Here is an 18,734-nt window from a genome sequence, read left to right as displayed (position 1 = left end):
GTCCAGTCCAAAATTATTCATACCCTTCACAAACTGTCACAGTCTGTGGGAAAATCCAAAGTTCTATACTGTTCCAAACAGTCCAAGCTGTTCTAAAGCATCCTAATGACCCTTATTAATTGTGAACAGCTGTTTTATTCAACTCAACAGGTAAAAAACAGCATCTCTCTGCAGTTGGTTTGTGTACAGTCATGGCTAAGACAAAGGAGCTCATTTAGGACCTGCGGCTGCACATTGTGGTTGCTCACAAGTCAGGAAAGTGCTACACGGCCATTTCTAAATGTTTTCAAGTTCCAGTGGCTACTGTGCAAAGCATTATTAAAAAATGCAAGATGTTCCGCACTGTGGAAAATCTCAGAGGACGTCGTCACAAGCCAAAAGTGACACATGTGCTGGCCAGAAGGATAGTGAGAAAGATGAAAAAGAATCCAAGGAGGACTCCACTTCTCCAGATAAAGTTCACAAAAGCTCGCTTGGCCTTTGCAAATGCTCGTCTGGACAAAGAAGAAGACTTCTGGTCTTCTTTGTTATGGTCAGATGAAACAAAAAATTGAATTGTTTGGTCACAATGATGTTTCCTTCATTTGGCGTAAAAAAGGAGAAGCCTTCAACCCAAAGAACATCATCCCCACTGTCAAGCATGGTGGTGGGGACCTAATGCTTTGGGGTGTTTTTCAGCCAAAGGACCAGGGAACCTAATCACAGTAAATGGCATCATGAAAAAACAGCAATACATGCGGATTCTCAACGACAACATCAGGCAGTCTGCAGAGAAATTTGGCCTTGGGCACCAGTGGACATTTCATCATGACAATGACCCAAAACACACAGCAATTATAGGAAGTGTTTGATTGCTGTAATAGCCAATAAAGACTTTTCCATTGATTATTGAGAAGGGTATGAATAATTTTGGACTGGACACTTTTTGCTGGACACTTTTTGCTCAAATGTAAATAAAAGCTGAGAAAGGCCAGAGTTTTCAAATGTATTAGTGTGAGGAACTTGTTCAAAGCAGCAAAAATGCCTCTGCTTTCCATCTGAGTTCCAGTACTCAAAGCCTGTCAAGCAGACAGCATCAGGAGGACCAGCAGGAGAAAACATGCAACAGAGGCATATGATTTGGACCCAGGTGGCTCTTGCAAGCACAGCTTGTCCATATTCATCAACAAATGTGTCTTGTCTGCTTCAGTTTGGATGCCAACATCCTCAGAAGTGGAGAAAGATCCCACGGACTACTAGTTGTCTAAGATGGCCCAATGGTTAAAGCATGCAGTCAAGGTGCTGGTCTGCCATGGCACAAGAGTCTTATTGCAAAGGGTATTTACAGGGGTAGTCACAGTTAGAAAGATGCATGTTACTGAACCAGGCTTGGATCTAAGATGCATTCGACACCCCTCTGGTAAATTCCACTTATTATCAGCTGTATGCAGCTGAGTCTCTTTGTCTACATTGGAACATATATTTTCACAATTATCTACAAAAATGATCAGCAAATACTGTTCTTCCCAGATAGTGGTATTGCTGCTAGAGATGGGCCGAACGGTTCGCCGGCGAACGGTTCCCGGCGAACTTTGGTGGTTCGCGTTCGCCTCCCGCAGGCGAACGTTTCCGGAAGTTCGGTTCGCCCCACAATGCACTATGAGGGTCAACTTTGACCCTCTACATCACAGTCAGCAGGCCCAGTGTAGCCAATTAGGCTACACTAGCCCCTGGAGCCCCACCCCCCTTATATAAGGCAGGCAGCGGCGGCCATTACGGCCACTCGTGTGCCTGCATTAGAGAGAGTAGGGCGAGCTGCTGTCTGTCTCTCATAGGGAAAGATTAGTTAGGCTTAGCTTTTCCTGGCTGCATACCTGTTCAGTGATCCTGCCACTGCATACCTGTTCTGTGAACCCACCCACCACTGCATACCTGTTCAGTGATCCTGCCACTGCATTCCTGTTCTGTGAACCCACCCACCACTGCATACCTGTTCAGTGATCCTGCCACTGCATACCTGTTCTGTGAACCCACCACTGCATACCTGTTCTGTGATCCTGCCACTGCATACCTGTTCTGTGAACCCACCCACCACTGCATACCTGTTCAGTGATCCTGCCACTGCATACCTGTTCTGTGAACCCACCACTGCATACCTGTTCTGTGAACCCACCCACCACTGCATACCTGTTCAGTGATCCTGCCACTGCATACCTGTTCTGTGAACCCACCACTGCATACCTGTTCTGTGAACCCACCCACCACTGCATACCTGTTCTGTGAACCCACCCACCACTGCATACCTGTTCAGTGATCCTGCCACTGCATACCTGTTCTGTGAACCCACCACTGCATACCTGTTCTGTGAACCTACCACTACATACCTGTTCTGTGAACCCACCCACCACTGCATACCTGTTCAGTGATCCTGCCACTGCATACCTGTTCTGTGAACCCACCAACCACTGCATACCTGTTCAGTGATCCTGCCACTGCATACCTGTTCTGTGAACCCACCACTGCATACCTGTTCTGTGATCCTGCCACTGCATACCTGTTCTGTGAACCCACCACTGCATACCTGTTCTGTGAACCCACCCACCACTGCATACCTGTTCAGTGATCCTGCCACTGCATACCTGTTCTGTGAACCCACCACTGCATACCTGTTCTGTGAACCCACCACTGCATACCTGTTCTGTGAACCCACCCACCACTGCATACCTGTTCAGTGATCCTGCCACTGCATACCTGTTCTGTGAACCCACCCACCACTGCATACCTGTTCAGTGATCCTGCCACTGCATACCTGTTCTGTGAACCCACCACTGCATACCTGTTCTGAGAACCCACCACTGCATACCTGTTCTGTTCAGTGGACCCGCCACTGCATACCTGTTCTGTTCAGTGGACCCGCCACTGTATACCTGTTTAGTGAACCCGCCACTGCATACCTGTTCTGTTCAGTGAACAGTTTGGTGTGTCAGTGTGAAGCAGTACCTTAATTACACTACCTGATTGATGTATACACATGCAAGATGTTTTAAAGCACTTTAGGCCTGTCATTTAGCATTCAATATGATTTCTGTCCTTAAAACGCTGCTTTGCGTCAAATCCAGATTTTTCCCCGGGACTTTTGGCGTATATCCCACTCCGCCATGCCCCCCTCCAGGTGTTAGACCCCTTGAAACATCTTTTCCATCACTTTTGTGGCCAGCATAATTATTTTTTTTTTCAAAGTTCGCATCCCCATTGAAGTCTATTGCGGTTCGCGAACTTTAATGCGAACCGAACCTTCCGCGGAAGTTCGCGAACCCGGTTCGCGAACCTAAAATCGGAGGTTCGGCCCAACTCTAATTGCTGCTACTTATGCTACTGCTACCTCCCTACAACATATCTGTAATATTACTGGGGGGTGGAAGTGCCCAAAAATAGGTAATGTAATGACACAAAAAATAATAACGGGGAGGGAAGTGTCTTTACCACTCCAGATGTAAGAACCCAAAGCACAGGGTAAATGTAAAAAGATAAAATTATTTATTCAGTACAATTAAAAGGACTTTTTTCATCATCCTGAATATTCAGTATAATTTAATCTTTTACATACTTTACATGACATTCATTTAATCTTTTACATACATTACATCTCCGTTGGAGGTGTTCACCTTCCGGGTGTTGTGTTATCTACAACTAAGAAGGACCAACCAGGAGTGTGACCATCCAGTTCCAGTGGGACCTGGAATACCGAGCGGGGATGGTTATTTCCCCGTTGGCGATATACAGTGATTGCAGGGACTGCCACCCACCTTTGTGAGTATAAATACTCTTGTACTACATCTAATACCCACAATACTGCACCATGTGTCTTCTGGTCTCTCCTTGTCATACAGGTGACCGTGGTATTCCCATAGTGACCACCTTTTCTACTATATCTGTAATATAACTGATTTCTAAATGAATGGTGCTATCCAACAATTCCAGAGTATACCCAATTCCTGTAATAGTTTACTTCCAATCCACCACCATCTTCCATTTCTCCCAACACAAAATAGATGAATAGATAATTAAATTAACAATAAAACAAATAATGGTGAGGTTAGCAGACTGTAAAGGGCGTGAAAGACAGAGGAATTGATTTATTTAGACAATATTTAGAGAAAACTGAAAATAGAGCCCACTCAATAAAATATTTCTCTAATTTCCTTGAACCTGATTGGTTGCTCCTAGCAAATACTTTGCTTTTGTTACAGTTTCCTCGCACCTGCTTTGACAAATCTACCCCATATTTAAATAGCATTAAACTTCAGACTTTCTCCTTTGGCTTGTTGTTCTAATTGGCTTTATCTTTTAGCATTTGATTTGCATTTTAATAGTGTTTGATTTACATTTTAATAATGTGTGATTTGCATTTAAATAACATTTCATTTGCTTTCAAATAATGTTTGTTTGAAGGATAAACAATCATCCCCATTAAATGTAATTAAAAAGTTATGGAGGGAATTCCACTTTAGAACCTGCCGTATACAGCCTGTATTTAGTTAGATTTTCATTTATAAAAATGAGAAGTTAACATCACATAGAAATCATACACATTACTATGTAATTTATTCTTCTAGATCAGGGGTGTCAAACTCAAATACAAAGGCCTCAATTCACTAAACTTAACTCCTGTCTTTTATTCTTAACTCTTCTGAGCTGTTTCACAGTTTTCACAATTATATCACCATGGTGATAACTGTAAAACAGCTCAGAAGAGTTATTAAAGACAGGAGTTAAGCTTAGTGAATTGAAGCCAAAGAAAGTGGGCCAAAACTGTACACTGGGATCTAGTCAGGGCCAACCTCAATGTCTACAGGCCGCCTTCCTCCCTAATAAAGTTCCCAGGTGTCTAATGGCCCCCATCCAACCCCTTTACAGTTCCCTGGTGTCTAGTGGTTCTCCCTCCCCTATATAATTCCCTGGTATCTAGAGATCCACCCCCCTCCTGTACAGTTCCCTAGTATTTAGTGCTTTCCCCTACTTCCTCCATATGGCTTCCCCGGTGTTCTAGAACTTTCCCCGGGCCAAACATAATGTAAAGTGGGGAAACCACTTGAGGGCCAAATTGAATGGCTCTGAGGGCCAGATTTGGCCCGTGGTCCGGAGTTTGACATGCATGTTCTAGATGATTCTTCTACACAAAATTATGTTGTTCATGAGCCTGGCCTGATTTTGTTATTGAGTCTGGGAAGATAAAAGTGATGTTAACATGGTACTCCTCAAATTACCCAGTGTAAATAGGCACAACATGTACCTGCTAACATGTGGCAAGCAACCATGTACCTGGTAAACATTGCATATTATGTTTGTGCTGGGGTTGATATTGGTTCTCAGGCTATACCCCCCGCTCTTATTTACCAACTTCCCAGGCCTTTTACCAAGCAGGGTGATGACCTCACTGAATTTGGCCTTAACATGATGTGGCTGCTTGGTACAGATTTACAAGGAAAGCCCAGGGACATTGCAACCTTTAACTGAGTTATGGACTTACATGTTAGAATCAAAGTGTACCTGAGGTGGATTCAAATAAAAGAAAGTTAGCTACTTTCCCAAGAATAGGGATGACTCTTGATCCTCTAGAGGCTTCCCACGTCCTCTTGGAGATCACCGTTGTTGTGTGCGGACCCCCGATACCGGCTCCATTCTACGGTGCAGGCACAGTACAGCCATGCTTGTGCACAGAGACGAGTGCAGCCAAGAACTTTCAAAGGGTCTCAAGCAGGATACAGAATGCCTATGAATGATCCAGAGGCTTCCCTCTTTATAGGTAAGTATCTGACTTTGGGGTTTTCATCCAAATCAGGTTCATTTTAAGGAAGGAGGAAGTGAGGTCGAGGGCCAATACCTGGCACAGCCTGATCTTACTTTCCCTCAGGTCTCAGAACAGGACTGTCAGGGATTTTTCAACAGACAGATGATGGATCTCACCATAAAGATTGGATCAGTGTGTGTATTCAGTTTTATTTATACAACCAGACTACCGGTATATTTACTTTCCTTCAGAACATTAAAATTCCACCACCTGGAAAAATTGGAAAACTTAAAATATATGTACACATTATTATAATAAGATTACACCAAGAGTAAAATGCACTATAAAGTACTTGTGCCTTTTGTTGCTGTCGCTTACAGTAGATAATAAAAATCTGACAGATCTGACTGCACACTTTTCTGGCAGATTGACTAAGCAACTGCTGTTGAGTAAGTGCTTTTAAAAATAAACAAAGCCCTGAGAATCCACTGTGAGGAGATGGACTAGTCTAAAACATGTCAGATCTATTGGATTTTTACTAAATACTGTTTGTGACAGCAACATAGAAAAAAAAGCAATTTACAGTGCATTTTACAATAGGAAATGTATTTTTATATGTATGCATACACATGTATTTTAAATTTTAAAAAGCTTTTTGTAAGTGGTCCTTTACCTTATTTTCATTTAACTTGCATTTTTACACTACAAGCATTTAACGTGCGAAAACGGTTAACCCCCTCCCCACCGGTGAGTAAAATAAGCAAATTTTAGTGGCACAAGCAAGCACCTTACCTACCAGCATCTGTGGGAAATATTGATCTTAACACCCTAGTTCACTTCACTCTCCCAGATTTGTCATTGTTGGTAGAGGTGAATAGGGGAGCAGGGCTTTTGCATTTGCATCAGGCGCAGAGATGACAGGGGCAGCATGTTTGTACTGTGTTTACACTAACAGTATGCAATCAGAGAAGGAGGAGAAACGAGAGGAGAACGAGGTGAGGAGGTCATCCTTGCTGAAAAGCAGCTTGTTGTGATGTGGGAGGAGTCTGACAGAGAGTGAGGAGGGGGAGGCAAGAGAGCAGAAGTGTTTCATTTGACTTGCACAGCAGAAGGGAGAAGGTGGCACTGCTGTCCTGACTGAGAGGAATGGAGTAGCTGAGGGTGAACAGTTTGTTGTCACAGACTCACAGCCAGCCAGTGTGATATTATGTTGAGCTGCAGCATGTCATGTAAGAACATTGAATGAAGCAGAGTAAATTGCCAGGCATTGTGCGATCATTCCAAATGGGGGGGGGGGCATCCTTCCAATTTTGCCTCATGGCGGCAAAAAGTCCAGAACTGGAACTGTAGGGGACTGTGTGCTTGATTCACAAAAGGGTGTTAACACAGTTGGCACGCCTAAAAGCTTTGGACGTGCAAACTAGGGTGCTAAGTAGTTTGCACGTCCAAAGCTTTTACTGATCACGCGTTAAGTTGGCGCGCCAACCGGTGCACGCGATGTTACACCGGTGCACGCGAAACGTTGCACCGTTCGCTTGTAAAATAGCTTTTCAGGCTATTTTGTATGTGAATGGTGCAATGATTTGCGTGCACCACGCAGTGCTGTCCTTTGCGTGCGCAAACGCTTGCGCGCATATTAGCACATGAAGCGACTGTTTTCACGTCCTAAGTGCCTTTTCACTGGCGTGCTAACACTTAGCACCCTTTAGTGAATCGAGGCCTATGTCACAGTTTTACTATTTTATTCAGCCACTAGTGATCTTAGCCCGTGTAAAAACAAGCTAGGTCTGTCAGTAATCCGGCGTGCGCGCACGACCACCCGCACATGCCCGCCGCGCATGTGCACGCACACACGACTGCTCCTTCTGACCCCGTCCTCCTCCAGCTCTCGGCAGTGTCTCTGCGTCTTGTCCCTGCACATGCACAGTGCTAAAAAGCACTGACACACGGACAGACGCAGGGACACTTGTGCCAATTATTAGGTAGGATTATCGTTAGATCTGATCCAGGGATCCTTTCTGCAAGTAAGCTGGCAACATAGTGTGTGTCCCCAGCTACTGAACAGCACTCATTCTCTTTGGAGCAACAGATGATATTCAGAAGCACATTGCATGCTGGTGTAAGCACAGGTAACATGTTTAACACATTGAATGTGAGCCTATCTGTAACAATGAAGAATAAAATATTGGTAAATAATGTATGCTAGACCCAGGTGGTTGTCAGCTATACTTCCATGATGCATTTTGGAAGAACAGGTAATGCGGAATATCATGTAACAGGAAGAGGAAATACCACACATTTTCAGCAGGTTGTATCCAAGCCAAACATAAATGCCACCCCTAAAAATATAACCTGGAACGTGGACGTTAATGCACACTAACAAACTGTCCTCCCAGCCATAGTTTATTTTTGACTGGGGACAGTGTGCAAACGTAACCTGAGAAGAGTGGGGAAGTCAGTGCTTTTCTTTTATGTCACCGCTACAGCATGTTGTTGGCTGAGTGCAGGATTATGTGAGGAGATATCGTCATAGCATATATCCTGAATTCCTCAGTGCCCATATTACTCCGGCTGTGGCCACAGCAACATCATACAGAGATGAAATAGCTGTCGTGTTTTCAGTCCGTGTTGCTCTGTGTTGTTGTTTGTCTCCTGCTCACAGCTTTGTAACCACTTAGAAGCACATCAAGAGATGTACAGTCAGTAAAATATCACTATAACAGGCTAGTGTTGGCAGTCACTCTAATCTATTTTTTAGTTCCAAGGACAGAATATAGCAGTTATAGCAATACTAATTCATTTTTTCCTTTTTTTTTTTTTTACAACTTAAGGTATAAATATAAACTTTACATTGTGTTATATAATTCTGAGTTGCTTTTGTTGAGTCAAAGGGTAACACATAAAAGGACCACTACTGAGGGGGGGAAAAATACACTTTTAAGCATAGATATAAAATATACTAGAGATGAAACAAATCCAAATTTCTTTTCTTTGTTCAATAATTTTTATTGATTTCAAATGGTAGAAAGACAATAGAACAGCAGAACATAAGGCACAATTTCATAATAACATAAGAAATCCAAACAGCCTCAAACTATATATTAGTTACATACAGGTGCATAAAAACACATCAGTAAACCTTAAATAAGAAAAGATAGGATACCAGCATTTTAGACCTATAAACAACTTTTGTATGGTAAAGTAACAATAAATCATTAATTTCCAAAATTTCTTTGAATCAGAATCCAAAAAGGTCCTCAGATATCTCAACCTTTCAAATCTAACGAATCGTGTGCCAAATAATTGTGTGCGAAACAAACTCATGTTCTCCTGTACCCCCCTGTGTCCTCCTTTGTCCCCAATGTGTCATCCTCAATGTGTCTTCCTCTGTCCCCCATGTGTCCTCTGTCCCTCATGTGTCCTTGGAATCAGAAATTGGAAAAAACGGAAATAAATAAAATGGACAATCAGAAAAACGAAAATTGGTATTTGCGGAAATTGTAATTTCTGTGGAATCAGAAACGGATATTTCCGACCATCCTGTCCCCCATGTGTCCTCTGTCCCCCATATGACCTCATCTGCTCCCCCTGTCCTCCTCCACTTCCCCCTTCCAAATAGATGCTAGTAGCGGCAGCATAGCTCACCTAATCCATTGGAGCCCACAGCGATCCGAGACCTCTCCCCTTCCTCATGGCTCCCCTAGTGCTGGCTTCTGCTAATAATGCAATCAGCAGAACCTGGCACTAGGAGAGCCGTGAGCAAGAAGAGAGATCTCTGATCACCGCTGGATGAGGTTAGCCATGCTGCTGCTACTTGTATTTATGTGGGGGGGGGGGGGAGTGGAGGAGGCGCGGGAACGCAACATCACTATGTCGGGATTTGTTGCATTCAAATTGCGGAAATCACTCTGGGATTCAAATACATCAATCTAGAATCTTTCTCAAGATTTGTAGATTTGACAAATTTGTTGTCCAACCTGTAAAATATACATTTCTCTCAGAGCAAAATAAATTGCATTTTTCCTATGTATTATTATTATTATTTAGTATTTATATAGCATCGACAAATGCATTACTGTGCAGCGCATATAGTCTTGTCACTTAACTGTCCTCAGAGGGGCTCACAATCTTTCATTTTATATAAAAGGGGCGAAGCTCCCATTTTAAAGAAAATGTCTCTTTGGAAAGAAGCTCAAACATTTCACAGAGATGATATGCGCAGTCTGGAAACGTACATTATCACCAGCATCTCTGCTAAACTCATCCATAAAGATATTCTTGCTGCTAAATTTCAAAGAAAGTGCTCATCACTACACAAACATGCTTCTTCCACAGATTACTGATGAAAACTATAATAAAGTATGCAGAACTGTCAGTGATATATAGAGATTTCAGCACAATTAAAGGCCTGCTATTACATCCCACAGCTGATTTACATGCACAAATAGTATCTTTCTTGCCAAGTCTTTCAAAGATCTCCGTGATCTTCGGCACTAGCAACACAGCTCTGAAAATGATATACATTTTTCTCAGCAGTACAGAGACCGTATTTCAGAATGGAAAATAGCTAGTTGAAAAAGTAGCCACATTGATTACAAGTGACACTGTATGATCACATTTTACAGCTGGCAAATTGCGTGACTGAACTATACAGGGGGCAAAGCCTATCAAATTCAGGAGAATGTGGGCAATGCCTACAGGTAAGTATTGATGTTTCCCGGGGCTTATTGGATAGGGATAGATTACCGATCAGTCGTTGACTGTGTTGGGTCAGGAGTGGATTGGGTTACAGAAATTATTGGGTAAGGAGCAAGAGGCAACTAGGAGGAGGATTAATAAAGCGGAGGTCCTGGTCAGACTTACATGAAAGCTTGATGTTAATATAGGCTTCAAAAAAGGAAAATGTTAAAGAACAACTATAAAAAGTTAACTAAAATTCTAAATGCCACATACATTTTCAGTAATTACTAGTTAATAGCAATACAAAGGCTTTTTTTTCCTTCTTTTTGCCGCCATGAGGCAAAATTGGAAGGATGCCCCCTCCCCCCCCCCCCCCTTTACAGAGAACAGTTCTCACTGTGGGCATTACTGTGGAGGACTGTTACCAGCACATCCAGCATACAGAAACAATCTTCACTGGCTTTAATACTGTGACTGGAATCTCTTCAGAATGATAGGAAGCAGAAATATTGCTTCAAATGTGTGTAAAAATTCAATCAGCTGAATTCAAAATCAGCTGAAGCTCTGTGTTCCTGTCTGTGTGTCTCTCTCTGCCACGCAGTGTGAGATAAACAGTTTACAGTCAGGTTACAGTTAAGCTCTGCCCTCCCCCCCTCTCCCTGTTGCCGACACAAAATTGTTACAAAACAGCTGGTAAACAAGACTTTTCACAAAGGCTGTGCTGAGAGACCTCTGAAATGCATTTTAGTGTTGCTGGCTAAAAGCTCTATAGGTATGTGGGATTAACAGAAAAACTGTTTTTTTGATAGTTGTTCTTTAAGGTTAAATGATAAGTTTAAAGAAGCCAGCAGAAACAATACCTGGTCTATCGGAATGCTCCGTGAGGAGAATTCTGCATATTAAACAGGCTAAGCTGAACATTACTGATAGGGCGGGGATTACATACCAATATACAGCAACATATAGATATAGGATATAGTAGGTATCCTGAATACGTCACTACATTCTACTATATGTCACTGAAGTATCCCTTTAAATGTAGCTCCATTTTCCCAAAGGAAAAACAATTCTTATCAAATAGTCTTTGTGCATTTGAAGCATTTTAACAAACTTTATTACACACACATATACATTTAATTTCTTTGGCAACTGTTCTGGAGCTCTGCATGGTTTTATTGCCATGTTGCTCAGCACTGCTGAAAGCTGGTATTACGATGCAGCTGAATACTTCACCTGATGTGTGCCTCCTCTTCATGATCTCTTTCTTTTTTACTGAGTGTGACATTAAAATAAAAATAGAAAAACAGCAAGAGTACAAATCAATATGCAGAATTTAATGCGTTGATTTGTGTAGGCTTTTAAAGGAATAACTCAGAGAAAAAGGAAATTAGGAAGTCTTTTACTTTAAGCCATGTGCCATAGCCGTTTTTTATGTGAAGTTATTCTTTAAGTTTGGGCCTAAAGGGATTGGTATGGAGGGTTGTTAGCAGAAATGATAGGGTCAATGAGAACTGTTGGGTATAGGAGGGAGGGGTAAGCTAGGGTTATACACATTGTAGGGCAAGAGGTTAGGAATAGGCTCGGAAATTTAAGCTAGCCCTGAGGGCCCTTTTACAACGGGAAGTGCAGTATTTTTACCGCACCCCCACCGCAGGGCAATAAAAGACTACGAGAACTTTCATACTGACGTAGGTGCAATATGATGGAAGTGAAGTTTTCGCCACATTCACAATGAGAGAGCAATTCTACGTTACCGCGTGGTGCTGCGGCGACGTGCGGTGGACCGAAAGTCATGTAAGTCTATGGCGACGCATGTGTTACAATGTCTGCCGCAGTTGGACATGTCCCATGTTATCTAGATTTTGGAATAGAATATATTGACTAATTAACTCATTGGGGTCGATTCTCTAAAGCGTGATAACAGCAGTTATCACGCAATCTGTGTGCAAAAGGTTACTCCACCTGAAAAGTGGAGGTTTGCGGACGATCACATGCGCGCTTCACGTGAAACGCATGTGATCGCACGCAAACCTCCGCTTATCACACGGAGTAACCATTTGCGCGCAGATCACGTGATAACTGCTGTGATAGCAGTTATCACGCTTTAGAGAATCGAGCCCATTGTTCGGTAAGCCAGTGCTGAGAGACCCGTGATTGGCCCTCCTACACTTTAAGATTGAATCTCTCACTAAAACCAAAATGTTCTCGTCCACTTTAATTTTGTTACAGCAACACAGACAATTTCCAAGGCCTGGAGGAAGCAGTTTATTTCTTTTGATTTAGTAAAGCGTAGGGTTCCATCCCTGGTACAGGAGCAAATATATTGGAAGATAAGGTTGTGAAGTTCCATAAAATATGGGTCCCTTGGCAGTTGTATGTAGGCCCGCTGTGACAGAGCCACTAGAAGACATGACTGTTACTGGCCCTTGGGGGAGGCACTTCTCTCTCTTTTTCTTTCTTTTTCTCTTACCTCTTTCTTTTCCTGTCTTTCCTCTTGTTCTTACTCTTCCTTCTCTTTACTGCCTGCTGCTGGTGGAGTAGGTTAGGTTTGCTCTTATTGGACTTTTTAGGCCTTGGTCTTTTGGATACTATTATGGTGAGACAAGTGTTCTAATATTGGAGCCCGCTCTATTGTTACTATGTTATTATATGTGTGAAGGCCTCTGGTGAGAATAACCGAGCTCCAACATGGTTGATTTCCAACATGATATCGAGAGCTGCACCTTTTTTTTGTTGATATACAGCATGTCTGTGAAAGTCCACATGTTATGTTGCAAATTTATTTTGTAAAATTTAACGGTCGCAAATGCACGGAAGTGTTTTTTTAGCAATATGCTTCTGCACACATCATCACTTCGGCCGGCTTGGCCGGCTGCCAGACGGGGATTACCACGTACTAACGCGGTAATCCCTGAAGGTCGGGCCACACCGCTGCCACCAATCTGCAGTATGAAACCGGCCTGAAATGTGATCAGGTACTCAGTTCCCATTCCAAAAAATATTCTCTCCTATTACCGTACCTTCATTACATAAGAGGATCATAAAGGTGGATAATCAGAATTTGCCATAAAGCATACTTATTTGTCTCTGCTTACAATGGACAGGTAAAGTAGTTTTTCTGAAATAATTTTTATTATGCATTTACTTATTCACACGTTAGATAAATACTAATTCAAATAGCGGCTTATGGTTAAAATATAAAATTCTGCAAGTGGCATACTACCCAACTATAAACACATGACCAGAAGGACCTGTCAACAATGATCGCAAAGGAATTGCTAGCAAGTACACAATATTTAAGAGCTTTCCTATTGTATAATAATGAAAATATAGACCTTATTACAGTATTATGTGAAGCTGAGGATAGCTTACTTTTATCAAGCCAAATCTAAGATTATACTTCCTATAGCCAATTTAAAACATACATTTACAAAGCTATATAAAATAAGGACTGCGAGAAGTGACCACTGTGAGTGCTTTCTTAATCTAAAAAAATAAAGCACTTTGTATAAAACTGTATTAGCTGAAATTAACTCTTATCTATGCACACTTAACTGCTTGAGGACCACAGGTTTACACCCCCCTAGTGACCAGGCCATTTTTTTTACAATTCCGCACACTCCTAGTGACCAGGCCATTTTTTTTACAATTCCGCACACTGCAGCTTTATGAGAAAAGGTGAATTGGTTCAGGCCAATTGTGTAAGAACTGTTTTCAAAGTAATCAAGCTGTGGTAATATTTGTCATTAATACTTGCAATATATAACAATATAGCAAAACTAACAGCCAGTGGCGTAGCTAAGGAGCTGTGGGCCCCGATGCAAGTTTTGCCCCCCCCAAACACTCTATACGTAACAATTGATATGGTGCACCAAAACCTGCCAATTCCCTCACCATCACACAACAGGAGCTGTTTGGCCAGACTGAGGTTTCCTGCTCTCTGTGGAGATGTTGGCACACAGAATTCTGTAAAATAGTTAGATTATGCTTGAGTCATGTAAGTCTATGATTACTTTAGAGTTTTCACCAGCAATGTTGATAACTAGAAGACTTTAAGACTTTTTGTATTTTTTTGTTGTTTATACAACACATGCAGCTGTATAAGAATTTGATAGCAATAAAAGCTTCAGTTCTAAAAAATAAAATAGAGCTAAGGCCCAAAGGAGCGGAGAAGGATATGGCATTGGTTCCTGTAGTTTGGCAAACACATCACATTTTGACCCCCACATGGGCCACAGAAGTGCCACACTTAGCTGATCCTGGATGCTTGATGTAGCGTCCTGGATGAAATGAAAGGATGGGAGATGATGGGATTGAGCCCAGCATTTGCTCGAACCATGATAAATGCCGGTAACAATGTTTAAAAAGTGCTGTCCATTCATTTGAATGGATGGCACTTTACCAATGAGTGTGGCCACCGTTGTTTATCGCTGTTTCATCGCCTGTGTGAATTGGCAGTAAATATCTCCCCCAGTCATATTACCTTCCAATACATCTTCTAAGTCACACATCATCACATCAATGACATGAATCTTTATCCTTCACCTCCTCCTTTCTAAACATTCAATTCTAAACAGCACAACTATAAGGTACACAACTGCTGCCAAGCTAGATGAGTTCTTGCCATGCGGCGGTAGAAAGCCAACATTATTACTTATCTGTACAAGACAGACAGGAAATATTTTTGTATACATTTCATGTACAGATGTAAACCATAATGTTGGCCTTTGCTCATGTTTTGTGTGTAAAAGTAAAAGCCAGACAAAATTTAAATGATCTGGGCTATCTAGTTTCAGGAAGTGTGTAACAATATTACCTTGTTTTCCATAGTTCATTTTTATGGTTAAACCTGTATGGAATAAATGCATGCATTAAATGTACAGTGTTACTTACATAGGACTGTTTTTGGTGGTGCATCCATAAGTATCGCTGTATTCAGGAAATAGGTTGTATTTATATTGTGGTATGTTTGCTGAATTGTTCCAGCAAAGCTTGGTCAGACTCTGGGTTGTAAAAGCTGAAACTCTTTATGCCGTGGTCATATTTCTTAAAATAGTTTTCTTTCAAAATTCTCATTCGAATCATGTTCTTAAATGTACCTAGGCAGGAATTCTTCCACTGCCAATAAAATGAGGCCAGCAGGCCATATGGAGCAGACATCTGCATTTTTCTTTAAACTTAAAGAGGAACGCCAGCAAAAAAAAAAAAAGTTATTAGAATCTGCAATGTAGAAATGGTCAATTAGATTTCAAGTCAAGGCAAACATTTTATTATTTTGCAAAAAATATGCTAAAAAGCAACGTCAAAATATGTTGAAAAGCAAAGTCAAAGCAAATAGTATGTTAATTTTTTTTGCAAATGTATGCTGCTTGGAACCAATGAAATGTAGTAACTGATTGTTTTGATTGGTCCAGTTCCAAGCTGCATATATTTTTATAAATGTATCATAAATTTGCGTTCAATGGACGTTATTAGCATCTAATTGAACATCTTTACTGTAATGATCACTTCTTGCCTGCATTCTTTCCTCTTTTTTTATTTATTGCCACTACATATCATAAAGGCAGATGTTTGTGTCCAAATTTCAATCACAGGAAGCACTTTAGGTTCTTATGTTCCAGCTTACATGTATTGTTTGTAAGCCCTGTCCTCATCCATATTAGTGTTGGTGTTTGAATTCGAAACATTGTTCTAAATAAATACAAACACCACACTTCAGCATCATTTAGCCCCGAACCTGCGGACAAGGTCAGGGGTAGTTCTTTAACCGATTCTGCCGTCAGGACGTAGCTCTTTTGTCCAGAAAAGCAGCCGCTCATGCCTCATGGACATAAGAGCTACGTCTGAGAAGAAGACGCTTTACACGTCTTTCTATACCACAGTTACTCTGTGTTGTATCTTGCCTGATAAAGTGGGCTATAGACCCACGAAATGTGTTGCAGAATTGTTGAAGTATGAATAAATGGTGTATTTTATGATACACTACTGCTGTGTTTTCTCTGGGGAGGGAAGTCCACCAATACCCCTTATGTTAACCGGCCCTACAGGGATCCATAATGATCACTGTTACAATAAGTAAAAATAGTAAAGAAAAAATGTTCATAATAAAAAATAGTAAAAAAATTGTTCACGAGCGCCCCCAGATTCCCGCCCCAAAGGCAGCAATGATTGGTGCAAGGGATCATGGGGTCCCTGAATCAATCAGTATGTAGCTTACTGCGATTATATGTGTTTTGCCTAACAGCCCCCAAGTACTCCTAACCCTAATCACCCACCACCTATTCCTAACAGTAGCCCTTCCCTATCTGACTGTTGTCAAGAGACCCTTGGGTTATATATTTTTATGTCATTTCTTATGCACACTCACTCACTCTGTATGTAACCTAAGACCTCTGAACATAATGTAGGAAAAATATTGTTCAGATGTATCAATAATGCTTGTTAATTTGCTGATGTTTATCAAATAAGTTGATTTTCCTTCAAATGTGTATCAGATCAATCTACACTTATATTCCAATGATTGTAAAAAGCAGCTTGTTCAGACGGTCACAAGGCAGTGACAGGATGCTTAGCTTGCAGTTTGATGAACCCAGACATCACAAGACAATGACAACATGCACCCGTGACATTATCGCGAGACATTATTCAGGTGAAGAATTCTTATACCAGCAGATTTCACTAACCAATGGACAATCTAACATTAATCTAGCATGTTCAGCAATTATTCTTTTATATGAACTATGTATATCCATAAAACAACCCATTTTTATACGTCATATTAACATGTGATTACATTATGCCATAAGCTTAATAAAAGCCTCTCCCCGAGCTCTCTGGGGCAGAGAATTATACCACCCACGTTTGGTGTGAGACTCTCAATTATGCATGCATAATCTGTTTGATTCCAGGTAAGACCCGAGGCCTACATCCATGAGATATTTCTCTTGTTATCAGATGGCGCCCAGACATTGATTTATAGAAAGCATTGCCAAGTGGAAGTCCGCACTTCAATAGACCACGCCTTGGCAGTTCTAGAATCTCCGAGCTTAAAGGGGCCCCAAAAATAGGTAAGATAAGATTTGCTTACTGAAGCTCGCTGAAATTCTGAGCCGCCAAAGGTAGGTTCCGTTGGACCTTTTCTTAGCAAAAATTAGGGTGTGCTTGTAACAGCTTTCTATAAAAAATAACCACACCCTGAGATCTAGGCCTCGTGGTAATTTAAAGATTACAGATAGGAAAATGGTTTTAAAGTTTTTAAGGTCTGTATGCGTGGAGGAGAAGGATTGCCCGTTTGGAGTGTGACTTCTATCTAAGAGGGCTGGAGCTAAGCTCGCTAAAACTGATAGTTGTCTGGGGGAGCATTTAAACACGTGAATGTTGGCCGATTCATACTGGCAGCTAACGTCATGAGTGCTGTAACTTTTATCTAAGAGGGCTGCAGCTAAGCTCGCTGAAACGGATAGTTGTAAAGTGTAAGCTTATGGAACCGTAGTCAGAAACGGGTGGCTAAATATCTCCTGTGCAGATATAGGTAGTAAGCTGGACTCGACAAGTTAGTAGTCTTTTGGGGCTCAAAACGTCCTCAGGAAAAGTTCTTTTGTATTTGAGCTAAAGATTAACCTTCGGATTTACTGTTCATTGTTTTTTTAGCACGTGCTGTAGTTTATACAAATTCTGTTTTGATCTGCCTGTGAGCTGTATTGTGAAACTAATGTGAGTGTTTTGATTTCAAGACAGCTGATAGAGGCAGTGAATAATTGCTTTTGGTTTTTTTTAATAGAAGAAAAGATATACATTTTATGTTTTTGTGGGTACCCGTGTTAGTTTAATACATGTTTGTTTTTTAAACTGTCAGTTTTATTTTTCTGAAAGAGAAAAAAGACAAGTTTAAATTGTGTGTTGTGAGGCCTGTCAGTGTGTTTGTTTGTGTCTGTGTTTGGAAAAGGGCGTCTGAGAGTTTGGGTGCGGTTGCAAAGGAGGAAGTTTCCAGAATCCAAGATGGAGACTTATCTTGTTGTTCTCAACATGGGGGCAACGCCCATTGCTGGCCCCCATGTTGACAATACTGATTCTCTTGTAATTGTGTTCAACTTTCTAGTGCTTATTTGGTATATGTGTTACGGCCAGAACCCGAAGTGTGGCCACTTCGGGTTCTGGCCGGCCAATGTGCGAAGTGGCCGCAGCGCAGCGGCCAATGTTAGAAATGTTATGTTTACGCCATCTCGCTGCGGCCAAATTTATTACAACTTGCTCAATTTAATTAAATATAGCCGGCGGCAATGTA

The 18,734-nt window shown here is 41.5% G+C and overlaps 1 protein-coding gene across 9 annotated transcripts in view; it reads left to right on the top strand.

Annotated features, from left to right (window-relative positions):
• LOC137536102 (cGMP-dependent protein kinase 2-like) overlaps positions 1 to 18,734 on the top strand; it is an 843,621-nt gene that overhangs the window by 345,110 nt on the left and 479,777 nt on the right. Inside the window, exon 1 of one of the 9 annotated variants that reach the window (XM_068258144.1) lies at positions 17,363 to 17,517. The exons of the other annotated variants lie outside the window; for them this stretch is intronic. The gene's annotated coding sequence lies outside the window, so the exon portion shown is untranslated. Of the gene's footprint in view, positions 1 to 17,362; positions 17,518 to 18,734 lie in introns of those variants that run through there. 9 annotated transcript variants of the gene reach the window in all.

Source organism: Hyperolius riggenbachi, chromosome 10 (assembly GCF_040937935.1).
Source record: "Hyperolius riggenbachi isolate aHypRig1 chromosome 10, aHypRig1.pri, whole genome shotgun sequence".
Taxonomy (NCBI): domain Eukaryota; kingdom Metazoa; phylum Chordata; class Amphibia; order Anura; family Hyperoliidae; genus Hyperolius; species Hyperolius riggenbachi.
The sequence above is the reverse complement of the archived record's forward strand: the minus strand, read 5'-3'. Positions and strand labels throughout refer to the sequence as shown.